The sequence below is a fragment of the Hyperolius riggenbachi genome, chromosome 3 (genome assembly GCF_040937935.1).
Source record: "Hyperolius riggenbachi isolate aHypRig1 chromosome 3, aHypRig1.pri, whole genome shotgun sequence".
In the NCBI taxonomy this organism is placed as follows: domain Eukaryota; kingdom Metazoa; phylum Chordata; class Amphibia; order Anura; family Hyperoliidae; genus Hyperolius; species Hyperolius riggenbachi.
The window spans coordinates 498,882,757-498,888,446 of NC_090648.1; positions in this window are offsets into that span (position 1 = coordinate 498,882,757).

The following is a 5,690-nucleotide window of genomic DNA, read 5'->3' on the forward strand; positions in this document are numbered from 1 at the left end:
TCTAGCGTTTTTCAGAGCGCTTTTCCACTTTCCTACACTTTAACATTGAGGCAGAAATGCCACAGAAATCTAAAAAATGCTGCAGTCCCGGAGTTTGCGTTTGGGGGAAAAACAAACCGTTCTGGTGTGCACCAGCCAATTCACTTTCATTAGCCAAGCGGTTTTCCCCCTGCAAGCGTTTTAAAAAACGCTTTAGAACCGCTCTGGTGTGCACCAGCCCTAGGAGAATATTGGGAGCAACAACACCATGAAGTCCAAAGAACACACCAGGGATAGGAACACACCAGACAGGTCAGGGATAAAGTTATTGAGAAATGTAAAGCAGGCTTAGGCTACAAAAAGATGTCCAAAGCCTTGAACATCCCACGGAGCACTGTTCAAGCGATCATTCAGAAATGGAAGGAGTATGGCACAACTGTAAACCTACCAAGACAAGGCCGTCCACCTAAACTCACAGGCCAAACAAGTAGAGCGCTGATCAGAACTGCAGTCAAGAGGCCCATGGTGACTCTGGATGAGCTGCAGAGATCTACAGCTCAGGTGGGAGACTGTCCATAGGACAACTATTAGTCATGCACTGTACAAAGTTGGCATTTATGGAAGAGTGGCAAGAAGAAAGGCATTGTTAATAGAAAGCATAAGAAGTCCCGTTTGCAGTTTGCCACAAGACATGTGGGGGACACAGCAAACATGTGGAAGAAGGTGCTGTGGTCAGATGAGACCAAAATGGAACTTTTTGGCCAAAATGCAAAACGCTATGTGTGGCGGAAAACTAACACTGCACATCGCTCTGAACACACCATCCCCACGGTCAAATATGGTGGTGGCAGCATAATGCTCTGGGGTTGCTTCTCTTCAGCAGGGACAGGGAAGCTGGTCAGAGTTGATGGGAAGATGGATGGAGCCAAATACAGGGCAAACTTGGAAGAAAACCTCTTGAAGTCTGCAAAAAACTTGAGACTGGGGCGGAGGTTCACCTTCCAGCAGGACAGCGACCCTAAACATAAAGCCAGGGCAACAATGGAATGGTTTAAAACAGAACATATCCATGTGTTAGAATGGCCCAGTCAAAGTCCCGATCTAAATCCAATTTCAGTCTCTAGATGTGCAAAGCTGGTAGAGACATACCCTAAAAGACTGGCAGCTGTAATTGCAGCAAAAGGTGGTTCTATAAAGTATTGACTCAGGGGGGCTGAATAATTACGCACACCCCACTTTGCAGTTATTTTATTTTTAAATACAGTATGTATGGAACCATGTATGATTTTTGTTCCACTTCTCTCGTGTACACCACTTTGTACTGGTCTTTCATGTGGAATTCCAATAAAATTGATTCATGATTGTGGCAGTAATATGATAAAATGTGGAAAACTTCAAGGGGGCCAAATACTTTTGCAAACCACTGTAATTACATACAATTTCATGTAAATGAAATTCGCTGGTTTGCATGGAAAAATTGGTAAGCAACAATTTACACTAAAACGTGAAGCAAAAAAAAAAAAGTATCAAATGTGAAAAATCGCTAAACACAGAATCACTAATATGGAAAAATGCACAAAATGCACCCGTAAAACACAGAGATAAGTGTGAAGGTATCCTTAGGGCCTTTTCACACCAGCTAACACGTGCACGACCTGATTTTGTGCACGTCATGACACACGTCATGACAACGGCAAGTTGCGGTTTGACGCGCATCAGGGGTGCTAATTATAATTCACTTGACGGGAAAACGTTTGCGTCGTACGATTAAAAGCTCCCAGAGGCGTTACTAAGGAACGCTTTGTCTAACGTGAACTTTCATGTTACCTTTCTTACCTCATTCTAGGTGCGTTCTGTCAAAACGGACGGAACTGTTCCTAGTGTGAAAGGACCCTTAGAGAATGAGGGATGGTCGGAAATGCAAAATCCGATAAAATTTTGCACAGAATTCCCGATCATGCGTCCGTCAGCATGAACTGTTCTCGAAAGACTGAACCAGGATTGCGCAAAACACTCGCGGTAAGGAGCGCATAGCCAGGCCACACATGTGCATTTGCGCACGACTTCAGTCACTGACAACAGTCACGGCCAGAGGAAGGAGGAGCAGAAGAAGTGCGTGCTTTGCGTATCCCTCCAGCAGCTGCTGAAGAGACATGTAGACAGCACAGCGCACTTCTCTTACGAAAGACTGGCTCCAACTGACGGAAGTGCGGGGACTCGGTGTAATGAAAAATATTGCAACCTATAGTTTGCAACTTCAATGGACTGTGCTTAACCGCGCATGCCCCGCCTTCCTTCTCATTTCCCAGCTGTCATTTTCAACTGCTGGTGTTTAGTTCCCTCGGGGGGGGGGGGGGGGGGGGGGGGGGGGTATTACTTCCCTCCAGGGGGAGTTATTAGTTGCCCAGTAGAGGGTTCTGTGTGAGAATAGGGTTAGGTTGGGTTGCATTTTCTGATAAAAATACATTGAAATCAATGGTTAGGTTGCACTTTCTGATAGCTATAAGTATAAATTATTGCAACCGGTTGCAAAATATTATAAAGTTGCAAAATGTTTCACCACACTGGTTTCCAAAGCTGCGGGCAGCGAAGACGGCGGCGTGGGAGCGGACGGGGCTGGAGGAAGCCCCAGGTATGTATTACATTTTTTTTTTTTATTTTACAGCTCTGAGTTAACCATTTCTGTTGCGGTGCTGCGCTTCTGTGCCGTCCTGCCCGCGGGCGCGCCCCCGTGGTGTCCCCCGGTAGCCCTGGGATCAGTGAACGGGAACATGGTTCCTGATCACCGATCTGTGTCCCCAGCAGAAAAACCGAAGCGCTCTTACTAGAGGCTTCAGTCTTTCTGCACGTAAAAATTTCCGCATCCCCCTTGTGCTTCCGCTTAGCGAGAAGCACAAGGAGGGGAAAAAAAAATTCAAGGTGGCCATCTTGTGGCCAAATAGTAAAACTACATCTACATATTTTTTACATTACAATTTAGGCATATAATAACATTAAAGGGAAGGTTCAGGGACTATAAAAAAAAAAATAAAAATCCAAATCCACTTACCTGGGGCTTCCTCCAGCCTGGCAGGCAGGAGGTGCCCTCGGCGCCGCTCCGCAGGCTCCCGGTGGTCTCCGGTGGCGCGCCCGACCTGGCCAGGCCGGCTGCCAGGTCGGGCTTCTTCTGCGCTCCAATCTGCGTGTCACTGGTGCGCACTGATGTCATCGGACGTCCTCCGAGCTGTACTGAGCAGGCGCAGAACTACTGCGCCTGCGCAGTACAGCCCGAAGGACGTCCCATGACGTCAGCACGCACCAGTGACATGCAGATTAGAGCGCAGAGGAAGACCGACCCGGCAGACGGCCTGGCCAGGTCGGGCGCGCCACCGGAGACCACCGGGAGCCTGCGGAGCGGCGCCGAGGGCACCTCCTGCCTGCCACGGGCTGGAGGAAGCCCCAGTTAAGTGGATTTGGATTTTTATTTTTTTTCGATAGTCCCTGAACCTTTCCTTTAAAAATTAACTGTTTATTTCCCACCCCAAAATATTACCCAAATAAAATTTTTAATGGAAAAAAAAAAATTACAATTAAAAAAAAAGAAAAGACATAAATAGTTACCTAAGGGTCTGAACTTTTTAAATATGCATTTGAAGGGGGTATACTTCGAACATTTTTTAAATTTTAACCTCCTTAGCGGTAACCCCGTGTGTGACACGGGGTAAGCCGCCAGAGGGTGCCGCTCAGGCCCTGCTGGGCCGTTTTTCATAATTTTTTTTTTTGCTGGACGCAGCTAGCACTTTGCTAGCTGCGCCAGCACCCCGATCGCCGCCGCCGCGCGCCCGATCGCCGCTATCCGGTGCGGCGCGCGGCACCCCCCCCCCCCCCAGACCCCTGCGCTGCCTGGCCAATCAGTGCCAGGCAGCGACAAGGGGTGGATCGGGTCTCCTAATGACGTCCCGACGTCGGTGACGTCATCCCGCCCCGTCGCCATGGCGACGGGGGAAGCCCTCCAGGAAATCCCGTTCTTTGAACGGGATTTCCTGATCGCCTATCGCCGGAGGCGATCGGCGGGGCTGGGGGGATGCCGCTGAGCAGCGGCTATCATGTAGCGAGCCCTGGGCTCGCTACATGATTTAAAAAAAAATAAAATAAAAAAAAAACTGCTGCGCTGCCCCCTGGCGGTATTTTTCATACCGTCAAGGGGGTTAAGCTTGTAAATAGTGATGGATGCAAAACGGAAAAAATGCACCTTTATTTCCAAATAAAATATTGGCGCCATACATTGTGATAGGGACAAAATTTAAATGGCGTCATGCAAACGGGTAAATAAAATACATAGGTTTTAATTATGGTAGCGTGGATTATTTTAAAGCTATAATGGGCGAAAACTGAGAAATAATGCATTTTTTTTCTTATTAATCCTGTTAAGATGCATTTATAAAGAAAAAATTCTTAGCAAAATGTACCACCCAAAGAAAGCCTAATTAGTGGCGGAAAAAACAAGATATAGATCAATAAATTGTGATAAGTAGTGATAAAGTTATTAGCGAATGAATGGGAGGTGAAAATTGCTCTGATGCATAAGTTGAAAAATCCCTGCGGGCTGAAATGGTTAAATATGAAATGATCTCCTTGGAGAAAATATGAATTACACAGGGGCCCTGGTATTGTGAATGGAGGCCAATGTGATTAATGGAGACCTATCCCCAAACAACAGCGAACAGCCCTGCGGAGCTGACAGCACATCAGGCCCGAGCACTGCGCTGCTTTGCATATCCCCCCGCAACCCGAGCCCATATTAGTGTTGTCCGGATCATGAACGATTCGGATCTTTGATCCGAATCTATTTTATGAGTCGATCATCCGAATCATCAAAATGAACGATTCGGATCGCAAAAGGGGCGGGGCCAGAAGCGACACGCCCCATCTCAGCGGGCAGCGGGCTCCTGGAAGCAGAGCTGAGATGGATCGCTCTGTTGGATGCAAGGCAGCCTTGCAGGGACAGCAGGTAGATGAGAGAGAGGGGACATGGGTGCCACTGCCAGATATGTGTAGAGCACACATACTGGCTATAACGTGCTGCCCATTACAGGCTGTCTGTTCCGTAGTTGTGCACAGTGATCACATTGGAAGCTTTTGGCTCAGCACAGCTCAGTAACTTTGCAGACAGTGTGATTGCTGTGCAATGATCCTCCTGCAGCACTAAACAGCTGCACTTATCTTCTGGGAATGCTTTCCTTCACTGTGCGACGTTTGCAGTCAAAGTACACAGATGAGCATATAGGTGAACTACATGTAAAACATGATTGCAGCATGTGGGTATTGTGTGCAAACATTTCTGCTTTCTGCTCGTCCCTCCTCCCTTCTCTGTCCACTCCCTGCCCTCTGTCCATCTTCTCCCCTTCTCTGTGTGTCCACTCCCTCCCCTTCTCCTGTCCACAGACCTGTCCTGCTGTTCATTTCACCCCCGAATGCTTCGGTAGTAAAATGATCCGAGATTCGGATCAAAGATCCGGATCTTTTCAATGATCCGATTCGAATCATCCGGATCATTGAAAAGATCCGAACTTCCCATCTCTAGCCCATATAAGCCGCAGCGCTACCCCTCCACAGCCCCGTTAACACAGCCATCCGGGGACCGCGCCTGCGCACTGGTGGAGGAGGACGAACAGCCAGCCATGGGCCAGCCCACAGACCGTGCGCGCCACGCACGTCACCGCGGCGCTCTG